This window comes from Zonotrichia leucophrys, chromosome 7 (assembly GCF_028769735.1).
Source record: "Zonotrichia leucophrys gambelii isolate GWCS_2022_RI chromosome 7, RI_Zleu_2.0, whole genome shotgun sequence".
NCBI lineage: Eukaryota > Metazoa > Chordata > Aves > Passeriformes > Passerellidae > Zonotrichia > Zonotrichia leucophrys.
The window spans coordinates 3,504,053-3,532,049 of NC_088177.1; the positions used below are offsets into that span (position 1 = coordinate 3,504,053).

The following is a 27,997-nucleotide window of genomic DNA, read 5'->3' on the forward strand; positions in this document are numbered from 1 at the left end:
GCACACCCTCCTTCTACATTGTTTTTAATGGGGGAAATCTCACAAGTAATACCTCCCCTCCACTTGCTTCCTCTTCTTTTCCTTTGACAGTATATGGAGGCTCTTATTTTACCTACAGTTCTCCTTCAAACCTTCTATTTAATGCAATAACAACATCTCCTAACCTGCTCTCCATTACATATGCTGTCCACCATATCCTCCATTTTCTTGTGAGAACTTAAATTTTCCATCTGGTGCCTCTTTGGTCTCTTCCACCTTGCATGTTTATGGGATAATATTTTCTCTCTTTTGAGAAAAACCATCCACATGGTGGGTTGTTCCAGGATTCTGTGTTAGAGGAGGAACAAGGTGGTATCAATAAGCGTGTGGAGGAATGGAATGGTGGTGGCTCCATCACAAGAAACAGCCCTGTCCCAGTGTCCTGGTGGGTCTGTCCTTCCCTTCACACAAAGCCACCACTCCACACACACACGTGACACCAGGACCTTGGTGCTTTGCAGGCTCTTAGACATGACATCACCCAAAAGGATTTCAGGAGCAGAACTTTCACCCTGCGCTCGGCCCAAACTGGTGAATTAATTCACTCACATAGCCAGGAATTTACTTCTCCCAGAATAACTGCATTCCACTGAAAACCCACCATTGCCACTGGGTTTGGGTCTGTCTCAGAGAGGGAGAGCACAGCACTTCTCTCTGCCTTGAAAATCAGGAACACCTTGGGCCTGAGCTCCCCACAAGCTCCTGTGTGGGGACAATCAGCACAGCTCAGCCTCCAGCAGGAGGGCACGTTGGTGCTGAGCACTTAATTAAAGGTTCACAGCCGTTTAATCCCTCATTTCTCAGTTTGAGATTTTACGAGGCAGACACCGATGCCTTTGGCTCACAAATGTTTCCATTCAGCCTCGTGTTTACTGGAACCAGTAGTGGGTACCTGTAAAATACCCAAAACCAGTGACAGGCCCTGCAGACTCCCCTCTCCCCATCTCCCTTCTCACACACTCCCCTCTCACATCAAAACACCTACTACTGTGCCTCTCTATCTGCCTGTGACCATTCCTTCTTTACACTTCAACATTTTAATTAAAAAGCAATAAAACACTTTAATTTGAGGTTTGTACATAAAAATACAAGTAAAAATGGCCTGAACACTGGGCAAATACCATTGAAATCTGAGCTAAAAGGCAGTTAGAGTAACTTTAACCACCTGAGAAATGCAATAATCACCCTGAAATGCACAGCCTGGCGTGTTTTATTGCCATTATAAACTGCAATTTATACATTAAAATAAGGAAAACAGTCAGACCCATCCATTTATGAGCTATAATAAATATGGTTATGACATCACTGACAACCAGTCACAACCTTCCAAACACATCCAGAGCTCTGAAGCAATTTCACGATTACCTTTTAAATCTGTTTTCTATCAGCACATGTGTATTTCTTGAGGGTGCACGTAGCCACGGGCCTGACTCAGCAGCTGAGTCCTCATGGATGCAAAGATCTTCTGTGCCCTTCAAGCTCTTCACTCAACTTTCTCTTTCTTATCCCTTGCACCCATCCAATCCCTGCTACATTTACATCCTCTGTGCTCCCCATGGAGAAGAAGCAAACCAGAACAATATGAATAGTTAGAATCGTTCCTAATATTCTTTTTGTAGTTCTCAAAACACCACCTTAACAGCATTTGGGTGAAAACCTCTAAAATGACACTTACAACTCTCATGAAGCCCTCCTCTTTGAGAAACAAGTGCTTCTCAGCTATTTACACTGAGTGCCTGCACCCAAAAGAGTTTTTCTTTGCATGCAGCCTTGAATCCAGCTGCTCAACCACTTTTCTTAGATTCCTCCTTCAAACACCGTCCCAACTTTTGTTCTTTCCACTGTTGCAACTTTCCTGGGGGAGGAGAGTTTCTAAAAAGGATAAATTGTACCTCAGGGAACAGCTCTTCTCTAAGAACAAGTTAACAGGATAAGCCTATAATAGAAATATAAATCAACTGCAGAACTTTGGTTTTTTGTCTTTTGGAGAGTTTGTTGGGTTTTTTTTCCTCTCAGAACCAGCAGTGCAACAATTCCCTTCTCTATTTCTCAACTTTTGCTGGTGAAACCTCTCCTGGTCCCTCTGACCTCCAGCTGCCCATGCATGTGTCACTTGCACTGCTCCTCCATGGCTATCAAAGATCTTTCACTCCAAACTCCAGATTGATAATCTGGAGATAATCTGGAGGTGATGAGCATTTGATCCAGCAGTGGCTGGGTCCCATGTGTGGAGGACCAAATTCAGCCCTTGGTGGAGAGTCTTCTTGCACGAAAATACAAGCAAATGAAGACAATGGTCAGGGAATGATTTAAAAAAAAAAAAAGATTAAAAACAAAGAAAAGAAACATTTCAAATACCTTGTGGCCAGCAAAGGTAGGACAGGATGTGTAGGATGTGATAGGAGAAGAGTGGTCAAGAGAGATAAAGGCTTTACACAGGTCTTCCCAGAAATTCTCTCTGAAGACACACTGGTTATTTGCACAAGGAAGGATCTTAATATCCAGCAACACTCAAGATATTTGTATTTTCAATGCCTTTCTAAATTATATGAAAAGGCACTTATTTTTGCCACTTTGAGGAATTAAACACTAAGAAAAAAATTATATTCTATTTTTTTTTTCATGGTTGTAGAAACCATAGAAAACTGACAACCAAGGCAAACTATTTTCAGCCAGCTTATTCTATACTGCCCATAGACACTGGTTAATACCTGAAATGCAAGAACCAAGTCTAAAAGTTTGGATTGAAACCTTGATTTTGGTTTAAAATCTTGGTTGGAGACTTAGAAGAAAAGTACAGGTCTCTTCAACTTAGTATTTTAATATAAGCCAATAGAGAGTGAAGTGCAGATCCAACATTCTTCATGCTTACAATATATTATATTATTCTAACTACAAAGGAAAGTCTCAAAAGTATAACAGTTGATATCACACTTCAAATTAAGTTACCTAAAAAGAAATTTCGAACCTACCAGTAACCAGAGAAGGTAAGAAAGGATGTTTGTCTTGAGCACTGAAGTAAGTTTCACTTCTTCCTTTTCACCAGGTTCATTGAAATGAACACAAAGCTGATGACACAACTCTTGTCTCTGTGACTTCACCTGCCAAGGCAGGACCAGATCTCTCTTGTCAATATTTATAATTTTGCATTACCTTGACCATCATTGGCAGATGTGCACTTAATTCCAGTTATGTTTTGCTATTGGTGAAGACACCATCCATTTCTTCACGTGCTTTTCTTTCAGCTGCAAGAGATTCTGCAGCACACCCACATTTCTTCTCCAGCACCACCACGTGCTGCATTGAGTCAGGAAAATCCCATGAAAAAGCAAGGAAGCCTTCAGATTTTGCCAATAAATGCAGTAGCAGGACGGCAGCTTTTTAAGGAAAATAATTTTCCTCACTACTAGGAGATTTGGGGCAGGTCCATGAGGCGGGTTTCAGTGAAACAATGATCTTCATGTTTGAAAGGGTTTATTCTGAAGAACTCCTGTAGATTTGGTTGATGTGGTGGCTGTTGGGAGAAAAAGAGAGAGAAGGAAGCAGTTTAAAAAAACCCAAAACTCTAGTGGTATGGTAAAATAGCACTTGGAAGATGCTGAGAGGAAAATAAATAAAATAAAGTGGGGGGTTTTTTCTCCAGCCTTCATCATGCAGCAAAACAAGAATATAAGGCTTTTTTAAATGTAAGGAAGTTGATATCTCTCCTCATGTTTACAGCAGAACAAAGGCAGATAGAACACCAGGTAGGGAAAAACTCTAATTTTAGTCTGGCATAACTCATGATGAAATACCCACAGAGACGCATCCCCACCCAAAGCTACCCAACCTGGTGTGTGCAATCCCCATTTTCCTAGTGAAAAGAGTCACTTTGACAGTCTGAATTTTAAGAAAAATTGTAATAGAAATTCAAAAGGTTGAGAGAGATTATGGGAATAGGTGCGCACAAATGTCTCTCAAATATATATATATATATGTTTTTCTAGGACAATAAAGTTTTATCACTTGGAAATTTACTTAATTTCATGGACTTTTCAGCATCAGCATGTACAAATTTTTCACTAACACAGAATAATTTCTCTCCCTTTCATCAGGAAATCATTTCTTAGTTGGAAAAATAACTCCTCAGTGCTCCTTATTAATATCTTTAATAATTTAAGATGTTTACCAGTTTACTGTATCCTAGATATCTAATTATTTGCAGACTTTCACTTACACATTGCTAATGGGACAAACATCTTCTGGCCTCATTTGTTTTTTAATTTGGGGGAAGTATTGAGTTACAGCAAATGCAGCGTGCAATCAAAAATTCAGAATATTTGACCTTTTCATGGTAACCCACTGATAAGCAAGGATCACTGTTTCTCAAAACACTGAAGACACTGTTCCTCTCAATATCTGATAAATCATTTGCTATCTGAAATGAATGTTCCATCACTGCAGTGCTCTTGTTCTTTGATTACATGATCTAAACTACAGAAGCAGGTGGCTACTCTGAATAATTTGCTTTTGCTTTGCTTTACTCTGAGGGACAGTGGAAATAATTTTGTTAGCGGGAATGACAGGCTAAGAGAGGGTGGAAATCAAACCAGGATTTAAAACCTTTTCTTAAACACAAAACTATTTGTAGCTGAGTACTTGAATCAACAGGTTACCGTATCCAGCCCTTATCTTAGTGACCAGGGCAATAAAACAGTAAAATCAAAATATATTTGTAACACAGAACTCAAGCTTTCAAGACCTCAAGTGAAAATTCAATCTGTGCAATTGCAAACCAAGCCTTAACCCTGCAAAGACATATTTTTATGTTTAGCTGTACCCAAACTGAGCAGCACCATTTTCATCAATAGGATTCATCATGGGACTACTTAGAGACATTAACACTAATTAAACACAAGCATAAAACTCTTTGCAGGATTGAGACCTAAACGACTTCAATTTCCACTAAAAAATTATTTTCATCTTGTAATTAAAGCAAATTTTTGCTACTGGCATAGTATCTGATCTCCACTTAAATCTATGGACATAAAACTCTGTTAGCACAAAGTGGCTTTTGGAAAGCCAATAAGACCAGTGAAAATATCTGCAGTTCAATTTCTGGGTAAAATTTGGCTTCTGAGTTCTCCTTTTCACCTTTTTGTCATTCTTCATTATTACCATGACTAGCTTAGAGTCTGTGATTTTTTTTTTCTTTATGTCTTATGGTCTATTCCTATAGACCTTCCTTAAAAGAAAAAGATATCCACAAGATGTTAATGAGTACAGGCACTGTGCCTTTCCTGAGGTCAAAATCCCGATCCTCCCAAAGTTGAAAAGTGAATGTTGGACTCATGATCAGCATTTTGTGGTTTAAAATCCAAGAATCACTTAGCCAGCTATTTCCCCAGCACTGTCAACCACAGCAGAGAATCACATCTTGGGGCTGAGGCAGTTATGCTATTAACAACATAAATGTGGGTTTGGGGTGGGTTTCTTGTGGGGGTGGAGGGAGAACAACTAGTCCCTCACTAAAAACATACTGAGGGCTCAATGGCAAAGCCCATCTCACATTTTATGTCGTTATTATAAAAAATATATATATTTTTAATTTTCCTTTTTTACTTTTTCTCAGAATAAATGCACTTTTAACTTCTCATGGGCCACTTCCAACTACTTTTCGAAAATGACATCAGCAAAACAAGGCCAAAGGCTTAGTGTGTCTGCTCAATAAAATATTACTATTTATATTGACCAAACATTTGGGGAGGTCACCCTGCCCCTCTACTCCACCCTGGTGAGTCCAGGCAGTGCTGCCTTCAGCTCTGGTGTCCCCAGCACAGGAAGGACATGTTGGAGTGAGTCTAGAGGAGACCACAGAGCAAATTTCAGGGTTGGAGCACCTCTGTGAGGAAATGCTGAGAGTATTGGGAATGTTCACCCTGGAGAAGAGAATCCTCAGTGTGACCTAATTCCAGAATCAGAAGGGAACCTACAGAAAACATGGAGAGAGGCTATTTAAAAAAGTCAGGAAAAAGAGGAATGGTTCCAAACAGTAGGAAAATGGGTTTAGACCAGATATTAGCAAAAAAAATAAGTCTTTACTGTGAGGATGGACACAGATTGCCCAGAGAAGCTGTGGCTGCTCCATTCCTGTGTCCAAGGCCACACTGGATGGGGCTTGGAGCCACCTGGGATAGTGGAAGATGTCCCTGCACATAGCAGGGGCTTGCAATGACAATCTTTAGAGTCCATTCCAACCCAAACCATGCTATTCTTATGTGAAGGCCAACCATAACCATGAGTTTCATGGTGATCTTGGGGTCTGGGAAGGGATGAGGGAGCCCAAAGAAGCAGCAGAGCTCGAGGAGTGACAGCGTGAGCTGGGGCACCTCTGCCAAAACTGCCCCACCACAGAGACAGGGGCACAAAAATAAATAACACAAGCTATTTATGCACCCTGATTTAAATTGTTATTTATACCACCGAGGTTCCTATTTTGAGTGTTTTGAGCTCTATTTTTAGATTTTTGAACAATCTCGTGACTCCACGGCACATGTGATCCGGGAATACCAGGAAATATAACATCAGCCAAAATATTCCTTCAAAGAGGGTTTTTTTAGCCTCCTTTCTGGAGTTGGACAGAAAATGATCACAGGACTTCACCTCCCATACCATTCCACGACACACCCCCACCTCTGTGCCATTGCCAGCTCAAGGCTCTGAAGCTTTGAGACAGCCCTAAAATTATGAGATTTGCTCAAAAATACCTCTTTTTTTTAATCAAAAGTAATTGAGAGAGTGGGAATGTTTGCCTCTTCTTTGCTATGAATATGCCTCATATATTTCTTCAAATCTCTCCATATGGGCAATTCACCAGGAGAAATAATTTTTTATATCTTAAAAATGAAAAAAAGCTGAAAATTTCGTGCCACTGAGGTTTGAAGAGGAGGAGCATTGCTGTACTTACTCAAGCTGACAGCTTCATCTTTTTTCTGGGAATGCCTGTAAAAGAATGAAATTTTAGCAAGACCTTTTAGCATAGGAACAGGAAAAGGAACAAGGACTGCCCATCATGTGTGGGTTTTAATTTTCTAAGGCGGAATCACAAATGAAATTTCTTCAGTAATAAATTTCATAGCACAGCACTCAATTACCTCTTCTGTGACTAATATTTCTGTATCAGACTCAAACTTCCCAGTTCTGCTATGGCATCAAACCGTAGTGTCTGATTTGCATTTCCAAAAAGGAAATTGTTTTCCAAAAGACGCGTGTGGAAGCAAGAGACTCTGAACAGCATTCTCATAGTAACACACAGTAGCACATTTCAAGCCAACTAAATTTACTGAGCACTCCTCTATGTTTTCAGCGTGTTTCTGATAATTTTTAAGAGCCCAGAAAGTGAGCAGCAGGCATGGGTGATTTATTGAAAATGCAGTCCTTTAAATCCCTCCAGTTTAGAGACAAGGGTGTCCTGCAGGACAGCATCAAATGCTCTGCACAATTCTGGGTAGATGAGGTCAGTCACTCTTTCCTTATCCATAACACTCTAACCCTATCACATCTGCCACTGTTTGCCTGCAGTGAATCCATGTTGGCTGTCACAAATCACCTCCTTATTTCCTTATTTTCTGCATGGTTTCCAGGAGGATCCCCTCCATCATCTTGCTGAGCACCTTCCTTTTTTCCCCCTCTTTAAAAATTGAAGCTCAACCTTCTCCATATTCCAGGTAAGCAGATTTCCCATTTCCTTATAGAGAGGTCCCACATTTTCTCTAGGCCTCTTTATCTCCTTCTTAAGATATTGGGAAGCCAAAGAAAAAAACTGAAATTCCAACCTGCAAATCCTTGCAAGTGCCTACCTCCACCTTGGGCTGAACATGTCCCAGATGACACACAGAGCTCATTCCTGTCCCCACCTGCTCCTGAATCACAGTCCATGTGCTCTGGTGGCAGCACATTTGGTGGCAACACGAGACACCATAAGGCACAAACTTCATTCCCTGCTTCTGTCCAGGAGCCCTGCTCTCGGTCTGAACATCGCAGCCTAGATGCCGTCGTGTAATGAGGCAAAGCTATTTTAAAATCTATTTATATGCTCATAAAATAAACATTAAATGATGATAAAACCGAGAAATAAAGCTCCCAAGTAATGGCCATATGCTCCCCAAACACCCAGGTAATGGTTGTAGATTTGACAGTGAGATAGAACCTTTTGGAAATTGTGCTTGGTCAATTCATGTAAGAGTTGGTCATCTTTGATTACTCAGGGCTTTTTTGCCAAGAAAAGGTGGTCACCTTTGATTACTCAGGGATTTTTTGTCAAAACCAAGATCAAGCAAGCAGCAGAAGATATTTTCACATCACACACTGCTAAAGTGCTTATTAGTGAAGTCTTCCCAGCTGTGAGCCTCTATAATTTTTCATCACCTTAGCAGTCGACCCAATATTAGATAAAATATCATAAAAAATCTATAGCTGCTCCTATTAGTGGATGCACACTTTTTCACACCAAAATAAAACATCTTTTTCAAACTGAATACATATATTTTCCTTTTTATTTTTTTAATTTAAGATAACCTTCTTTAGTCATGATATGAACATGATGACTGTGGAGCATAAAAGCTGAGGAGAACAACAGTATTATGTTTGCAAAGGAAGTTAATTTTGGAAGGTATTTTTCACTTAGGGAAGGGAAAAAAAATCCAAACGAAGTAAACAATTTAGTTCATAATCATCAACACAGGGACACTTTGCGCAGACATTTCCTTTCATAGGTCACTACATTCCTTGGATTAGAATTAGTTAGGGGACTGAAAATAGTAAATGACAAAAAGTACTGGAAGTAGTAGCCCATGAAGGAAAACACAGCCAGCTGAGGTGAAAATTAGATCACATTAGGCTGAAACTACTCCTACCTGTCCTGTAATTCAGGATCCAGTTCACATATGTACAGCTTGCTGTAATGAAACATAAGATCTATTAAAGATTTGAGCAGTGGGGAATTAATTCAGCTTGTGGAATTCCTACCAAAAATCAGACAAAAAAAGGAATTATTCTCAGATCAAAGTGGGGTTTTTCTGGTTTCTGGGGTTTTTTTTGTTTTTAATTATCTTCTGCATAGCTTTAACACTAGCTAATACAGTGTAATGCATCAATACACTATAGCAAATTTTCTCTGCTTTAAATATCACCCTCATTCATACTGTGATTCAATTTAAGAATCATTCAAAGATAAATCTAAATAAATAACAAGCTGGCTTTCAGGCAAACAAATGAATTTGCATTGTTTTATATTCATCATAAATATTTCACCTAATTACTGAGGTACTATGTTCAGAAATACAAAACAACATTATAAATTTATTAGCACTGTCCCTGCTGATTTTACAGAAGTTCTGTGGAATGCAAGAGCCAAAAGTAGAAACAGGCTCAAGAGCATAACCAAAAGAGCAGAGGCTGCATTCAAATGCTAAACTGGATTGACACCCTCTGCTTTGCTCTGCATATTTACCCCAGCCAAAGCTTCCTGTCTTGAATCAGGTGTTATCCTATTTATTCTCAAAACCCAAGGTCAACGAAAGCCTTTTCCTTCTGTTGACTTTCCAAAGCTAAACATTTGAATCAGGCTGCTTCGAGTATTATCTCCAAAACTATCACAGGAGTTCTTTTTCCCCTCATTGTAAAAAATGTGAAAACGTAAAAGGATGTAACAGCGTTTTTCAAAGGTTTAGGGAGGTCAGCTGCGTGCAGAGAAAATAAGAAGTACTGCTTAAACATAAAAGGTAAAGCACACAGCATTTATCCTCAAAATTATTTAGGTTGTTTTAATGGCTCTAAAGGCTATGAAAAATGTTTTTAAAATGTAAATATGTGGGTCTTTTAGAAGTAGTTATCCTTCTTTGTAAACCACAGTATCACTGGTGATTTATAATTTTCAGAAAATCTTAATCCCACAGGAAGCATAGAAGAGTTCCTCTTTATTTTTAACCTAATGCTGTATCTAACATGGAATGCAGTTTTTATTATTGGCCAAAAAAAAGCTATTATTTTTATTTGCTTACAATAAATTAAGGAAAAAATCTGAAAGAGTGCAAGTACGAAACCATTTTAAAAAACAGATTACTCTTTTCCCTTTACCTTTGAAACAACTTCAGATGTAAATAAAATTGTGGTTATCACATTTCCCTAGGGATTAAGTACTCTTACTGTTCAAATGTCATTAATTACCCTTAATGCCGTTATGAACTATTTGGAGATTATCATTATTAAACTGTTAGAGTATTTCTTAATTCCTCACCAGAAAGCCACAGAGTGACTCTCTGAGCCTATCCTCCCCCTCTTTTGTTGAAATAACAATAGCCCAGAGGAATTGTGTCTGCAAAGAAAAAGTCAAGAAACAACAATAAAACACATTTTGTTGGACTAAACGAGCAGCAGAGAGAAGAGTTTGGGTTTTAAACCATGTTCTGTTTCATAAGTGGAGTTTCTGGGGCTGGTGTAGCCCCATGGGAGCAGCCAGGGTGCTCTGAGGGATGGGAGATGCAGCAAAAATCCCTCTAATAAAAGGGTCTTATCTGTAGCTGGCCCGTTTGGGCACTCTAACATCTGAAAAAATAAGTTTTAGGGTCCCAAGGATGTTGCACTGCAGTAAAAAACAGCCATTAGAACAGAATATGGAAACTGCACAGACTGGGTTTGGTACCAAAACACTTCATACACAAAAATTCAAAATAGACACATTCTTGTCACAACCCCATCTTTTTTCACAAAGCACTAAAGCAAGGAGGATTTTAGCACAGTTGTTATTTAACTGTGTCACTTGGCTCCCTCCCTGAATAACCGTGGGGCTGGGAGGCTTTGCTCCACCACAGGGGCCACGTGGTTCTACTACAGCTCAGACCCTCAGCTCTTCCAACACAAATCACACTGCCTGGATTCATGTTTTGAAGTCTGTATTTTACTGTGCTATTATTATTAAACTCGTATTTTTCATTCAAATGCATGCCAGCACCTTTATACTCTTGTTTAAAAACGAAAAGTAGTAAGTTTAGCTGGAGGAAAATTTGATCAAACAGGAAAAAGGCTCAACAGAAACTTTTTAATGACTACACCTGGAAAGGTGGGAACAGACAAAACTAAAGTATTTACTCACTTCTGGTGCTGGAAATCAAGCTACTTGTCAACTTGAAGGCACATATTAAGACACACACTCCCCTACTTTGTGCTTACACTTTAGATTAACTTCTCTGGGGATTTCTGGGTGTAATTTTTTTTTTAAAGACCTAAACAGTGGTCCTGCTTTCTGCATTTCTATCTCTTCTTTCCTTTATTCTGGGGGAGTTCCCTGTCCTTGCCTAGAGCACAGTGGGCCAAATTTGGTGTTTTTACAGGACAGGAGAGCTGACAGGTGATGCTGCGATTCACTAGCTTTGTGAGTTACCTCCAGATCAGACAGAAGGGTTATTCCTTGGCTTCTATTCCCTTCCCTTCTTTTATTCCCTTCTGTCCTAGAAAGGAGGGGGCACTAAAAAATGGATTGCTGAAAGACTGTACTGGTTTCAGAAATGGGGAAAGAGCCTGAGAAGGGGCATCACTGAGTGACACTAATGAGATGGTGTGGTCTGGGATGGGAAAAAAGCTTTTCTCTGCCTCTTTTCCTGATCAGATCTACACATTGCAGAGCTCTGCTGAAAGGTAACTCAGTGCTGGGGATCTGTTATGAGTTATTCCAGTGAGGAATGTCTGGCTTTTTATGGTTATTTTAATTGGTGACAGTACCCACCGCTTAAAGTGCTCAGTCTGAGGTTCCCCCATGTCCTGCTCCATCCTGAACACTCATCCTGTCTCAGGGCTGCTTTCTCATCCCTGTGAGAAGCTGCTGCCCCATCACTGTCCTTGCTCAGGCATTATCAGATCTGGTCTGGTCTGTGTAACACCAGCCCAGGGCAAGCACTGACATATTTCACCAGAGATTAATACTTGGGCTGCCTGTCCAGAGAGCATGGGAAGTTGATAAGTGCAAAAAGCTTTAAAGCAAACCTGAACTCAACCCTCTTTTTATATATTTTGTTCACACCAGTAATGAGCAGCTCTGCCCCTTTTTCGGTACATAAAATAGGGTTTATACCAGTGAGAAAGCATCGCTGCCAGACTTGTGGGCCTGACAAAGGAAACACTTTGACTCAACTTTTCTTCTTAACATCTCACAGAATTCTACTACCAACATCAACCTTTGCTTTGCAATACTTGTAGAAGGCCATCATCATCATGCAGGATGACTTAAGATGACTTCATTTGCCAAAGGACAAATGAATTAACAGCAGCAGCAATGTCAGTGTCTGTTGCCCACTGATTTAAACACAGCCCTTCCAGCCTGCTGGGCAATGGAAATCTGGTGGGCTTCACACCCAGGGTTGACTCATGTCATTGTGCATAAAGCATGGAAAACAAAGCCTGCATGATTCCATGATTTGCTATCTCCCATTTTGATGGAGAATGAGGAGATAAAGCCACTGGTGCTCACCAGAGTAATTGTCTTGCCCCCCTTTCATATTACAGATAAAGAATTACCACAGGCTAGTGAAGATGAGCAGCCTCCTTCATTTCAACTCAGAAAAGAGAAAGGAAGGTGAGCTCAGCATCTCCTCTCTCCGTCCTCCTTCATCACCCATGCCTCACAATCTTCTCCTCCTTGCATTGCTCCCAAGCAGGGCTGTTGCTCATCCATCCTATTGCACCACATGGAAACATCCTTATTTCTTTTCTTTCCCAGATTAAACACACAGAAAGACACGACAAGCCCACAGACCCTACCTGGGGGAGGAGACAACAGGCTGCCAATCTCCCAGCCAGCAGAAAGGCAGTGGGAGGCTGAGGCTGGGAACCACCACATCTCCCAGTTTACATCCTTGGAGCCCCCATGGCTCCCAGCCCTCATTCCTTGCTTTGCCCTGCTCAGAACCAGCCCACGTGTTGTGCTGTGCCAGAGCTTGGGAGGCTGCTAACCCCCAGAACAGGTCATGGGGAAAGGACTTTCCTTTCATCCCCGCAGGCAAATCTGGCAAAGGAAGGCCAGGGAATAATCACAGGACAGTAGTGACTCACTGTTTGTGTCAGTGGAAAGAATCTCTGCTGCCCAGTGCTCCTCTTCTCCCACCTGGCATCGCCACCAAAACCACCACACCGACGAGCAGGGAGGTTATGCAAGGCTGTGAGGCCGGAATATTAGCTTACAAAATTCAGGAATGGTGGGAAAGGGCTGCCAGCTTGACTGCATCAGCTTCCCTGGCCTGCTAGGAAAAATAGGTCAAGGTCTTCCAAGGTGACCAACAGTTTTGGATGTCCAACTTTGTGCATGTTAAAAAAAAAAAAAAAAAGAAAAAAAAAAAGAAAAAAAAAGTATTATTTTGAAAAAAACACTAATTTTCTGTCACTGAGGGGGAAAAAAATTCAGCCAGACAGCTGCATGTTTCAAGGTCCTTGTGGTTGAGCACCCCAGAAAAAACAAATTACCTTGAGACAGAAAAAAAAATAAAAAATTAAAAAAGTCAAGCACTGTGTAAAAAACAAGGGAGGAAAGCCCGTGGGTAAATAACCAGTGGGAGCTCAACAAGAGCAGGGCTCAGGATACATGTGTGCTTCTACTGCGGGAGAGAGAACAATTGAATTACGAGGAGCTCTTAAGCAAGTAAAGTAAACATCTTTTGGCAATTTGGGGCTGCACTTTGAAGCCTGGCGATGTCATACAAATGGTGAAATAGCACGGACACCCTTCTGCTGGCCAGTTTGTTTAATATGGTGAGCCGGGAGTTTTTTTGGAGCGCTGCACTCTTTTATGAGCTCACGAGCTGGAGGAGGGAAAGTGTGGAAGGAGCAGGAGGGAGATGTTTGAGCAAAGCTGGAGCTGTGGGAAGCAGCACGAGAGGGAAGGGAGCCCTGCAGCATCCGGGGGGCTGCCACCATGGGAACAGACCCCCAGCATCCCCCACCACGGGAACAGAGAGGGGGAAAGAGAGAGGGGTACGGGGTGAGGCGACAGGGATAATCTCATGAGCGGGGTTAATTGCTATAAATATCAAGAATCAAATCAATATGTCAAGATGTGTGTTCCACTTTTCACATATATGCGGCACGTAAATGAGAAACGGAGAGAGAGGGAGGAAGAGCTAGAGAGAAAAAGGAGAGACTACTAAAGAAATAAGCCCCCCTGTACAGACAGCCTGACGCCAGATGGCTTCTTCTAATAAATATTCAACCTTAACTCAGTTCCCATGTAACTTTGTTGTAAAGCTGCCAGCACACCCACACAGATCTGGGCCAGCAAAATGATTACAGTAGTACAAACAAAATAGTGCAATAGAGGAAACAGGCAGACAGGGTCCTGTATACAGAAAGACAGAGCTGTAAAGATGTGAGTTGATGAACCTTTAGATTTAATACTGAGAAACTTGGAATAATGACTTGGGCAGAGGGGAGAAAAGCCTTGGTATGGGGGGGGAAACACGCCGACTTATTTTTTTCTTTGCTGTTGCTTTTATTGTTGGGAATACAGAGAACATCGTTCTGCTAAGACAGCAAACGAGGCACTATAAATCAGTTGCTCTTCTGCATATTTTCTGCATTCAGCTGGAATTCAGATACCTTCCCTGAAATCACAGCCCAGCTTACATTTCCGCTGCCTCTCGTGCTCACACGGGGCACGAGTTAAAAAGGGAGATTTTGTGCAAATGACATTTGTTGTATTAATTGGGAAGAGAAAGAGGAGGTTTGGTATATTATCCTTAAGAAAACACTGGCACAGTGCTCAAAAACATGCATTTCAGTTGTGCGAGTGTTTTTGCCCCGAGCTCTTTAATTTCAAAATTGGATTATGAGATCTGAATATCAGAACACACCATGTTGGCAACCCCAAAACTATTTAAATAGGACCTTGACCAAATCGTGATCTTGTGCTAAGATTAGGAGTGGGGGAAAGGCAATGAGAAAGGACATGCTTTGCAGAAAGGCTTCTACTGATGAAGTGAAGCAAAAAAAAAATAGATCTTAGAAATTAAATTTTAAAAAGCATTAAGGATTTATCCTATTGATTTATTTGCTCTTTATGTAGAATATCTTGAGTTTAGAGGCTTACCTAAAATTACCTGCAGTTGTTTAACAACCACCTATGAGCCAGTAATAGATCAGGGAATTAAATTATGCATTTACTTTGGTTGAGAAAGAATCAACATGAAGCAAAGCTCCTTTTTCTCAAGAACATAACCTTTTGGTGGTAGAACTCGTGATGTGCTCCTGGAAAGACATTATTTTGCATGATACAGAGGAGTATAAATAGAATTAATAAGACAGAAATGAAAAAAAAAGAATATGAGGGGTGTAGGCTGAACGTCAGAAAATATTTCCTGGTTTGTGAGAGTCTCCCTCTGCAAAGCAGATCGACAAGGAGATGTAGTAGGCTGTAGAGTCAGGCTTTCACCACTTCCCTCGGGAGATTGTCACTGGAGGTTTCAAAAACAAAGCTGAACTCAGCACTAGTAAATATGCTGCAGGGAATAACCCTGTGTTGGGCAAGATATGGACAAGATCAATTAACAGATCTCTTCTATGCCTACTTTCTATTATTTTTGACTGTTGGGAAGAAAAGTTTGCTAGAGAAAAGCCTGAGCCTCCCTCCACCCCCTGCCTTTTCCTTTTTTAAAGAGAACAGACTCTCTGGCATGGCAGGCTCAGCTCTGTTCATTACAGCGGCCACGTCTCTCCCACCAGTTTCCCTCTGCTCACCCTCCATCCCCACTCTCATTGGGAAGCCCTGGAAAGAATTTCCTGGACAGAAAAGAAAGGGAAAAAAAGAAAAAAAATATATCTGAATCGCTGCTATTTCTGATCTTTCCAGAGCCCTTTGTAATATTCATCTATTCTGAGCAGCATTTGACACTTCCTCCCCACCCACCCCTATTAGGAATCAGCTGTGGGTTGCCTCCCTGTGCTCCTTCTCTCCAGCCTCAAGGTGCACATTACAATTCCATTCTTATCCAGAGCACGATAGCATCAAATGAGGGAAGGGGTCTGGGTAAGCTCCAGGCCTGAAGAAATGCACACCTTTTGTTTATGGCAGCAGGATGAAAGCCACGGGAGCTGGACACAAATCTGTCAGCCCTTGGGAAAAGAGGCTGCTAACGATGGCAGCACTGAGTACCCCCAGCACATCAAACAATCCTTCATTGGCTATGCTGGCTTGAAGTTCAGCATATCTGTGCTTACCTTAATAAACCAGGCCTGAAAAATCACCCTGTAAAGCTTAGAGGTGCTTAGAGGTACAAGGGCACCACTCGGACTCTGCTGGCGCTAAGCTTCATTCTGCAAACAAAATTGGATCAAAATTAGGGCTAAATTCAAAATCAATTTTGATCTTCCACACACGCTTTTTATTTAAATATATTGAAGGGAATAAACCAAAGTATGTGGATTTCTTCCTTGTGGAGAGGCAGAGAGATGAGGCCATGGCTAAGAGCAGCATTTCCCTGTGGGCTGGGGTGCCATGGCATGACCATGCACAGCCCCTCTGAATCAACACACAGACTGATTTTTACATTCACTTAATGTCAGGTTTCTATTAGGATTGTTCCATTCAGAAAAGAAAAGACAAATACCAGGAGAAAAATATCACAGAGAAAATTAAGTAGCAAAGAGACCTGGTCAGAAAGAAAATTATAGACACAGAAGGTTCTGCTCCAGCCTCTCTGTGTCCTCTCCACTGCCAGTCCCATTGTCCCAGAAGAGGTGCCACAGCCTCACTGGAGTAAACCTCAACCCTTCATGGCATCTCAGCCAAGCACCAAAATAAATCAAATAAAGGCAAAAACACTGGAAGAGGTGAAATATGGGCTTGGGGAGAGAAAAGGGGAATGAAGAAGGAGCTCTGCATTGCCTAGAGGCACCCAGGACACAAACAAGTATGAAAACTTTCCAATGAACAAATTTTCGCTGGTTTTGTGTGCAGCTTGGGTGGAATCCCTCCATTAAATCCTTGCCCGTGTCCCATCTCCTCCTGCCACAGAGCAGAGAGGGCAGTTTGGGCCCAATGCAGCTGCAGTGGCTTGGGAAATAGAGAGACACAGCAGCACTGGAAGGGATCCACAAGGATCCCTGCATCCAGCTGCTGCAGTGCTGGAACCAACATCCTCCAGGGCTTCCAGCTGGAAGGAAAGGGGCAGGATCACTATCCCAGTGAGGAGCTGGTGAGGGTCAGCTTGTAAGCAACCTGGATGAACCCTTTTGCTGCCATTCAGCTTCTGAGGGCGCCTGTCTGAGGCATCCCTGTGCTTACAGGCTCAGCACCCTGCTGGAAACCACCCGGATCCATCAGGAAGGCGTGCAGCTGGGTGCATTGCATCCACATAATGCAACTCCCACCACATGGGATTTCTTCAGAGCAGGGTACTCACCTGGCTGGAGCAGCAGCAAATTTCACCATTGCAAACAAATTTTTTAAAAAATAGTGAAAATAAAATTGGCCAAATTTATATTTTTTTGCAAAATTCAGTGCTGTCTTTGAAACACAGGCAGTGATTTTGGACATGAGACTGAGCAGAATGCATTGTTGATGCTCTCAGCCATTAGTTTATAAATTGAATAAGATAGATGTGTTCATTCATATGAACTAATGTAGTTTTTCTTATGAAGGTTTCATATTATACAAATCCATTAGCATATTTACAAATTAATCTTCCCTTAGGAAGAAAAAAGATCAAAGATTTACAGAAGGAAGTGCTTTATTACTTTTAAACTGCCTTTTTTTTTTAAAGAAAGAGAAAAAGAAATGAAGGGAAATTATGTTGAACCATAAATGTTTCTTTATGACTACTGTACAGCAGCTTTGTGGGAGATTTAAATTTACTAAAGGGCAAGGGGGACTTTAAGCCGTCTATATGAGTTCAGTATTAAAAATATATATACATGACAGGTGCCCATATAAGTTCATGCAGTACAAAATATTCCATAAATGAGCTCATTTATCTGAGTAATTTAAAAAGAGCTTCTGCACAAGGGGAGATATTTAGTATGAATTATAGTCCGTTTACCTTTCATAAGTTTTTTCATCACTTCCCATACCTCCTTTGGTGCTACTGAAAATATCTGTAGTTATCAAGCCTTATATTCAACCTTGCTATTCCCTATTCCCAGGAAAGCCCTATTGGTGAAGCGACTCCACGTTCAAGATATGCAGCTTGTAAAGCCTCGCATGCAAGATTATTTCTTCTTCACCAATGCCAGATAAAACAAGATCAGGCTAAGAAATCTTTAATCTAAGCAAATAACTCGAATAACAAAGAGCATTCCAGGAAAAGGAAAAAAAATCTCTGGGTTTATACCCACCATTTAGACTTGATTCAGTTTTGAAAGATTCCTCCTTCTGTTTTCAAAATGATTTTGTACTGTGGTTGGAAATAAAGAGTAGTAGAGCAGCAAGGAAATGAAATGAGATGCAAACTTTTAATGATTTATTAACAACCACTTTCTGAGACATTTCTAACTGCTAAAGATAAATCAGAACACTAAATACATTAAGATCTTCAAGGGCGGGGGGTGGAAGGGAGAACTATTGGAAAGTTATGAAAATAATGAAAAATTTCCAAGGCTAAAAAACCACCTGACAACCAAAGCACATTTTAGGTAGAGCTGCCCCTGCCTTGGGACAGGAGTTGCAACTAGATGACCTCTGAAATCCCTCCCAGACATTAGCTTCGTACTTCTATGCTGAAATGTTTGCAGATCTTTTCCAATATGTACCATTAATTTATTTTTTAGTCCTTTAGGATATATTCCAAAGGAAAACTTCAAGGCAACTACCAAGACTACAATTAAATCACCGTTCATGAACAGAATAACACTTATTTTCTCGTGATCACTGCACTCACTCAAGTATAACTTCTTTCAGTTCTTGGAGCTTGCTCAAAAAGTGATGTCAGATGGAAAAGGATCAGAAACATACACCTTTCCTGCAACACAAGGAACTGGACTTGTTCTCTTACCTAGCCCTACTCTTCAAAAAATAAATCCTCTCCCCATCCATCCACATGCCATCATGAAGAACACACATCTTGGCAAGTTTTGAATGAAGGATTTTCCTCTATTCTGGAGCTGACTCTAATTGCAAAATCCCTCCACATCCTCCTGCTCCCATTCAGGAGTGCTCTGCCTGAATAACCAGGCGACTTCATCGCTGTGTCTTTCCCTCTGTTTTCCTCTGGGAAGCTCTCCAAAAGGTTTCCCTGTAATAGTTGGAGGGGAAGTTGAGTGTCATTTTTTGTTTTCCTTCAGACGTTGCATTTGGCTATCAGAGTGCTCGCAGTTAGCAAACCAGGACTCTTCAATGTCTCAGTCAACCCACTTGGGAAATCAATAAAAGATAAGACTTCCCATGTTTCAGTGTTATGAGGGTTGGCAAATGCTTCTAAAGTGCTTTGAAAACCTGAAAAGGTGCAATGTTCTTATAACGGCCTTAATGCTTTGTAGTTCTACAGAATATTTTATTCCAAAATCTTGGGCTTTTACAAGTAACTAACCTTAACTACAACAGTCCTGTGAGATGTCTGTAAATAAACAATAATGTTCAGGATAGTGCTTAGTCCATCATATCTTTGTCCAAAATACTGACGTCAGACACTGTAATTTATCCTTCATATGATCTTCTAGTCCTGCTGAAGTCTACAAAACCTTTTTGTTAGAAATATTATTGCCAAACCTACTCAGTAGATTAATGCTAATTATCTTAGGGCGGGAAAGTTGTGTATTACTCGAAGTTTGGCTCTCAAAAAGAAAATGAATAAGCAAAAAGGCATGTCCTAGAGTCAGCAGGAGTAAAAACAGTAATTGAGGTTCAACTACAGAATAAAATAATAAATATATACATATCTATCACCAGAAAAACCCTTAGACTAATGTTCTTTTCTTTCAAGAGGCATTTAAGGTTAGGACCTTACACTTTCCAGTCATTCCACTCTCCAGCCATCACCACCTTGTTAAGGATACTGACTGCATCACACATGTGAGGGGAAGTTTGGCACCACAAGTTTCCCAGGTGAAAAAGTGTGTCATCAATGAAGAAGAATTACCAGTCATTAAACTGGAGTGCATGCTGTGCATGCCTCTTCAATTCAATATAGGGAATTAAGAAGTCAAATGCCTGTGGCATTAAATATGAATGATGAATGCGAGAAATAAAATAAGTAGAAGAGAAATCTATGTGTTTCATTACATGGGGTAGCTGTGCCACTGGCACCTTTTGCTTTTGTATTAAAAAAAAAAAATTGGTCTAAGATTAGAAAGCAAAGAAAACTCAGTTTTTGAGGAAATTTATGTACCATTGTAACGAGATTAAAACATAAAAAATTTTCTAATCTGAATTCCATGCTAATAATCTGAAAAGATCACAGAGTATGATAAGAACCAGGAATTAAGAATAGCACATACATCTCCCTTCACAACAGGCTTCTAAAAGAACAGCCAATATTTAAGGCAAGAACACAAACTACAGCAAAAGAGCAATGTCAGAAGTGACACATTATCCCATTTTAAGGCTTGTGTCTGACTCCTGCTTAGAATAGGAAGGATAAACAAGATGAGCCACAAAGGCTTCTGTGTGTATCACAAAGCACACGGCATGGGAAACCACTTCTGCCTCTCTCCGACGGAAATGGTTTCTTTCATCTCCGATCAAGTTTCAGAGGTATTTTTATTTATTTACATATGAAGGGCTGTGAACCAAATTCACCCCATCATTTCGTACAATAAACTGAAAAATACATTGATTCAGCAGCCTCACCAAGACATGTAGAGGTTGGAGTTGTGTCCCTCAGGTAGTCAGATGGCATCTGCACCCAAGACATCTCTCTGATGAACATTTAATATTGAGCAAAATTCTATTATTCCTTTGAATGTGGTAGAATGAATGACTATGCCCTGAAAAAATGAGAATTGAGAACAGCCAGGTAACATCTAGAGAGCTAAGAAAGAAAATATTCAACAAGCTGATTGAATATTTTTCAATATGATGAAGATGAGGGAGAAGGAATTCTATGAGCCAATCACCAGTTTCACCAAAAACTGAGGTAAAAATAAAGGGGTGCTTGGAAATAAAATATATTAGTGAGAGTGTGTTCATGATTAATTTTCATTATTATTTTTCTTGCCTGTTTGGTGATTATGAGGTTCCAAGACAATGCGATACCCAAAGAACTGAATATCAATAAATTCTGATCCATTTTATATTACTCAATAATATTTCTGGAAAAATAATGAAAACAGAAACTGCTTGAAGACCAGGAAAAGTTTCTGTTCCAAATGTGGTGGTTTTGAAACCCTGCCTGAAACATAACACCCCATTATTGATAAAATTAATTTTTGTCAATTTTTTGAGGACAAAAACATGAATTACATATATGCATAAACACACACAATATAAATAACATATACGATGTATTTTGGTACACAGTGCATTCTCTGTCCCAAATAGTCTCATCCACATTTTTCTCAACTTATTTTTACAAAATATTCATACAAATCATATTTCACAAAATATGAGATGTTTGCACCATGTAACCTCCTTCTCATGACATTGTTGTGTGATAAATCGTAATGAGGATGGCATGGATTACATCCCAATTACCAGAATCCCTACAGAGGAAAAATCAACAATTTGAAGCAGACACTCACCAATCCCAGAGCATCTTTTATGGGACTCCTTTAAATCACTTAATACAGCCTGGCTTTGTGCAGGCACCTAGAAAGAGGAGAATATTGCAATTAATCCCCCAAACCTCAGGTATTGTACATTTTTCAGGCACTGTGTCTTTATATGAATTCAACATGTTTTTTAACATTTAACACGTGCTTTGTTGTGGGAACTGGGTCATGGAAGTTTTCATAGTTTTGGGTTTTTTTTCAAAATTGCCATTGTGGAAAAATCACAACTCCCCCAGCACTGTCCACCACATCCTTAATATGGTTGATGGAATAATTCAGGTGGCACAGGGATCTTTGAGAATTTCAATCTGAATTAATTTTTTTAAATAAGATTTCTTTCCCCCAGTGCCAAAACTTAAAATGATGTAAATGCAAAAATCTCTGTAGTAAATTAGTGATAAAAGAATAAAACAGTTAAACGAATATATTTTTCATGCTTGAGGGCTGTGTGTTTAACAGTTTTCTAACTGTTCATTCATTTATATAAAAATACTTTGGTTATTATCTACTTGAGTTGAAATTAGATATTTAATTGACTGGAGGGAATGAAATCCACTCACTTTTAAATAAAGCAATGATTTAAAAATATTCCTGTAAAGTGATTTGTAAGACCACACCAGCACTAGTTCTTGGCACACGTCCTTGTCTGTGTATATATTTTAAAAGCATGGTTGTTTTTACAAATGTAGTACTGTGAGAGCTAACTTCTTCAGAAACATGTTTATCTTAATTAGGAAAGTCAACAGACTTCTAATGGGAAGAAATGCGTATTTTTCTCTGTGGTATCTAAAGCATCAAAGGCCTCGTTCTCATGCCAAACCAATCTTCCTTCCTGCCTGCCTTTCAAACCCAGGTGATTGCAGACAGCTGAGCAGACATTTTCCCAAAAGCTTCTATTGACCTGGCTCCAGTCCTTTCCCGTGCTCTGTCTCCTTTTCTATCCGCATGTCACTTCTCTTTCTGTGTATTTGTTGTATTTTTGCCCGAGGAAACCTAGGGATATTCATGGCACTGAGGCAAATAATGTGGAATTAAAAACTAAATTCTTCAGGCCTTATCCTAGCAACAGGACCATCACCATCTGTTCAGAGGACAGGACTGCCATTATCCGCTGCATTCTTTGTACGTACTCCATCACCTGTGAGGGGAAAAACATTGCCCCTTATCCTGGGGTCTTTGTTTAAAAACAAAGTTGTCTGCTGCTCTCTGCTACCCATACATTTCATAAATGTGATATACAGTACGTTGGAAGGGATTAGGCAGCAGTAAAAAGCCTTAAAAGCTTTAAAAGAGGGAAAAAAAAACCTAAAGGGAGGACATCTGCATGATAAACAACAAAAGCAAATATTGTTCAATTTAAATAAACAGTTGAGATTAATTAGTAAAAGTTCATACAAATTCTTATATCTGCTACCAATGTCAGGGATGCAAGCACCACACCTTTTATTTTGGGAGAATTTTACAGCAGTATTGGAATTATTGCTAGGAATTTAGCGGGTTTTTTTTTTATTTAAATAACTGATTAGAAATCTTTGTTCCCTAATGTGCTGCAAAGGCCATTTTGGCTCCACACAAACAGCTGAGGTCCCAAAATAGAGCAACAAAATCTAAAGGGCTGCACACCTTTTACCTCAGGAAAACATGAAGTTGCTCAAAGAGTAAAAATACCCCACAATTTAATTTTAAATCCTCACCTTTTATCCTCTAAGAACAGTACTCCTTATTCCTCATTTATTTCTTCTTTCAATATTTGAACATGGGTAAAAGTTCATGATGGAGCAGGAGGTAAAAAATCAATTAAAAGAATTAAAATTAAAAGAAAAAAAATTCCTGGAAATCAGAGCAGCAGCCTTGACCTCAAATTATGTTTTCAGTTTAAAATTATAATTTATAAAAGCTGGTTGACTGGCTGTCTCTGTTGTTTTTATGCCACTTATAAACAAAGCTGCAGTCATATTTATTTCTCAGGGCTTACAGACACATTTGTGGTGTGTAGCTTGGCAACAAAAACTGGTAAAAATTTGCCTGCTCCCACCAAATCTCCAAAGTGCTCAGACCATCCCATAACAGCCTCAAGTCTGAAGGTCCAGGATGCTGCATCCCCTCTTCCCCAGAGAATAAAAAGGCAGAGCAGAGCCACCTCATCTAATCCCCCTCCTCTTCCTCTCCCCAAGAGGTGCAAGTAAGGATGGAAATTTATAGCCTTAGATTTGCAAGGGAAATTCTCTGCTTCCCACATTTTTCCCCAGCTTTTTTGTTTGTTTGGTTGGTTTTTTTTTTTTGTTTTTTTTGGGGGGGGGGTTTTGTTCCAATTTCATTGATTATCTCAATTGCTTCTGCTTTTCTGCAAGCTATAAGGCTGACGGGTAAAATTTACCACCTTATTTGGTGGATCACAGGATTTCCTAGTTGGGCATTCAGCATCACCTAACCACAGGGGCTGGACACATCACATCTTCCTTTTCAAGTAAAAAGCTGAGTCAGTTCAGTTTTCTCACAAATATTCACAAGGATTGAAAAAAATTCAAAGGGATTGAAGAAGAAATAACCTACTATTAAAAAAAAATCCCCTAAAGTTTGCCCTAAACCATTAATTTGTTGCATTAATGACTTTCAGGACTTGGTATCAAACAAGGGCTAATGGTTTGCCTCAGCCAAGAAGATACCCAAATTTTGGTGAGCAAAATGGTCCAAAGTAGAAATACAGATTTTTTTTCATCTCAGAGTATCTGGGAGGTTTTTTTACTATGGAACAAATCATCAGCTCTTCTACAAGCTTGCATGTGAGAAGGGAATCTTCCTTGGAAGCAACAGAAGTCCCTTGGCTCTGGATAGAGGCTGGTGCATTAATTCATCTTGGTCTGTGTCTAGGTGGCCTCAGATAGGACACCACTTTGGCCAAATACGAATATAATTGCTCTTTTGAAATTGCCTCTCAATGGAAAAATCTGTCTCAAATGGCACTACTTCAGTTTTGTCAACACCAACATAAAGATTTATTTTTAAAGCCTTTGAAGCATTGTTTGGATTTTGGCTTTCTTACCATACTACTAAACTTCTCATCTCTGCATTCCTCCAATATTTCATGAAAGTCATAAACTGTTGTACATATTTACAGACCAGAACCGACGTTGCCTTCCCTTTGGAGAATACAAATACCTGTATTAGTATTCACATAATCCTACCATCATTACAAACCAGCCTTTAACAGAAAAGGGAAGAGAGAAGCATTGTGTTTCAAATGGAAAACAGGGGGGTGGTGGAGGAAAGGGGAGACTGGAACATAAAGGTACTGAAAGCAAAACTCACATTTCAGTCACTGACTTAAATTTCTAGCAGTGCTCAAGTGCAACACACAGACAGAACTAATGATGCCCTCCGCACTTTTCTAGTTTCAAGGAGGAAGTTGTTTGTAATTTAAGACAGATAAAGAAATCCACTAATTAAAATATTCTGAGATGAATGGCAGCCTCCAATTATTTTCCTGATTTGACACAATCTAGTAACAGCACAACATAACAATGTTTTACGCAACATCAGGGGATTTTGTAAAAACAAAGTACAAACTGAATTGGAATTTTGAGGACAACAACAATAGAGTGCTCCCAGGCCAACCCGTGGTTGGATTCATCTCTCAGTTTAAATGAATACAGAAATGAACAGAAGAGAGCTTGATGTTGAGGAATAAGTGACTTTTCATAAGACTAAAAGTTGTGAAGGAGAGTGTAAACAGGCAATAAAGGTTACATTTGATTATAAAATCATTGAATAGGTTGGACTGGAAGGGGCCTTAAAGCTCATCTCCTTCCACCCCCTGCCATGGGGAGGGACACCTTCCACTATCCCAGGTTGCTCCAAGCTCTGTCCAGCCTGGCCTTGCACATTTCCAGGGATGAGGCCACAGCTTCTCTGGCCACCCTGTGCCAGGGCCTCAGCTCACCTTTTTTTGTAGTTTATGTGCAATTTTAGCAACTCTACTCTTTTATAAACAATTTACATGCACCTCACCTCCAACCGCTGAGTATCCACAAATAAAATAAAGTCCAGAACTCAAGTTTCCCCACTCCAAACCCCATTGCAAGGCAGCAAAAAGTTTACCATCCAGCATGATATCTGAATAAACCTCCTCTCATCTCAAGCAGGATTTAATGCAGCACCACAGTAGCTGCTGAGAGCACACCCAAGGTCATTGATGAGTGCACTGAGGTGTGTGCAGGAGCAGGAGTTGGGCTGTTCCAGCAAGGGCTGGAGTGACAGGGACCCAGCAGGGCTGCTAGCCACGTGGAGATCTCTCACTGCCTGAAACACTTGGGTTTGGCCACTTAGAACAAGCTGTGTCTCAGTTTTACCATTAGCAACATGGATATTAAACATTTGTCTCCATCCTGATGCACTGCCAGGAATTTCTGTTTTGCAGGAACATTTTGAAAGCTATAGAGGAATAGAGATGATGGCTGCGGCTATCAAGCCAAAGCTTAGCTGCTGGTGTAGTGTGTAAGCATAATGATAATGGGGAATGGTAAGGACATTTTAAAAGCTGCTCACTGACAGCTCCAGCTTTGATTCACATCTACAAGCTGCCCAGCCAATTACTAAGAGAGGAGGTGGGAAAAATAAATAAAAAGCTCTTCTTGTCATATAGTGCTTCTTCAGATAGACCTGATAGCCCTATAGATGAATACAGCTCATAACCAATAGCATGAAAAAGGGCTAAACAAAGGTGGAACACCATTAATTGTGGAACTGGTTTCCCTGAGAAGGCCACAAATACTAACAGCTCATGGGGTTGGTATCTTAGATGACACACTGGGGCCACAGGCATTGGTAGTGATGCCATAGGATTTTAGCTTTCTATTTTTCATATATTTGTAATCTTACAATTCCTAAGTGTATAACTCTAAACTCCATATGGAGTGTTAACTACTGCCTTCCCATTTTGATTAGACAAAACAATTCCTCTCTAGGCCTGGGAATCAAGGACAGGAAAAGTATAAGGTCTGGAAAAGCAAAAAAAAAGTAAGTTGGGGGAGAAGCAAACTTGGGGTAAACTACTTCATTACCTGAAGCTGTAATTGGAAGATTACAACCAACAATATGGAAATGGACCAAACTTATAAAAGTGTGAAAATCTCATGACCTGCTGTCCATATTGGGTGTAGCCCCTCAGGCAGGGCTCATTGTCACAGACACATTTTATGAAAAATCCTTTCCTTAGGATTTTTTTCTCCTGAGAAGCTGAGAAACCTCAGAAAAAATGTAAACGATGATTATCTGCTGCTGTGAAATGCAACAGGTGCATCTGTGATTGGTCTCATGTGGTTGTTTCTAATTAATGGCCAATCACAGCCCAGCTGTCCGGACTGTCTCTGTCAGTCACAAGCCTTTGTAATCATTCTTTTTCTATTCTTAGCCAGCCTTCTGATGAAATCCTTTCTTCTATTCTTTTAGTATAATTTTAATATAATATATCATAAAATAATGAATCAAACCTTCTGAAACATGGAGTCAACATTCTCACCTCTTCTCTCATCCTAAGACCCCTGCGAACACTGCCACGGTTCATCTGCTTAATGCACCTGAAGGCCCCTCAATAAACACATCAGCTTTTATCCTCTTAGTCTTGTGTGGCCTCTATTTTTTAGGGAAGCCCTAAGAGAGGCATCAGGAGTGCCAGGGGAAGGTGGGAGCCCAGCAAGGCAGGGCTGGCTCCTGGAGCGGGGCTCTGCAGCCCCAGCCCGGCAGAAACGGCTTCTGTTGCTACTGCTAATGATGAATACCATATGCTTGGCTCTTGCTGTTAGAAAATAAGTTACGTTACTGCTGCCTGAGAGTGAATCAACTCTTTTCTTTCATTAAAAATAGACGTTCGTGCCCATTCATGTTTCCTCGGCACTAGTACATGGGCAAAAATGTTTTTTAAAAAAATCAAAATATCCTCCAACTGTAGCTCCTTTCTGCCTTTCACTCTATGACTACCTTGCTCCACTTCAGATACAGTATCCCTTTTCCTAGACAATAATCCTGAAAAAGAGAAGAGAAAGAATTGATGTGATCATTCATATAATTTTTTCTTTCTGTTACTTTGAACCAGTTCAATTCACTGTAGTTAAAACATAACTTGTGACTGGTGGCCTTGATTTGGGAAATCCTTCTTTAGACATGAGAAAAAGAGATGTTTGCTGTAGACATCTAATTTTATTCAGCCTCCCACTATCTGAGAATCAGCTCTTATATTAAA

At 40.2% G+C, this 27,997-nt stretch overlaps 1 long non-coding RNA gene across 1 annotated transcript in view; it reads right to left on the reverse strand.

Annotated features, from left to right (window-relative positions):
* Positions 1 to 2,845: 2,845 nt before the first annotated feature.
* The window catches only part of LOC135450352 (uncharacterized), a 55,428-nt gene continuing 30,276 nt past the window's right edge, over positions 2,846 to 27,997 (reverse strand). Inside the window, exons 2-6 of the long non-coding RNA XR_010441042.1 lie at positions 21,730 to 21,796; positions 16,276 to 16,371; positions 13,123 to 13,307; positions 6,986 to 7,020; positions 2,846 to 3,553 (exon numbers count right to left, since the gene is read on the reverse strand). This is a non-coding gene — a long non-coding RNA (uncharacterized LOC135450352). The remainder of the gene's footprint in view (positions 3,554 to 6,985; positions 7,021 to 13,122; positions 13,308 to 16,275; positions 16,372 to 21,729; positions 21,797 to 27,997) is intronic.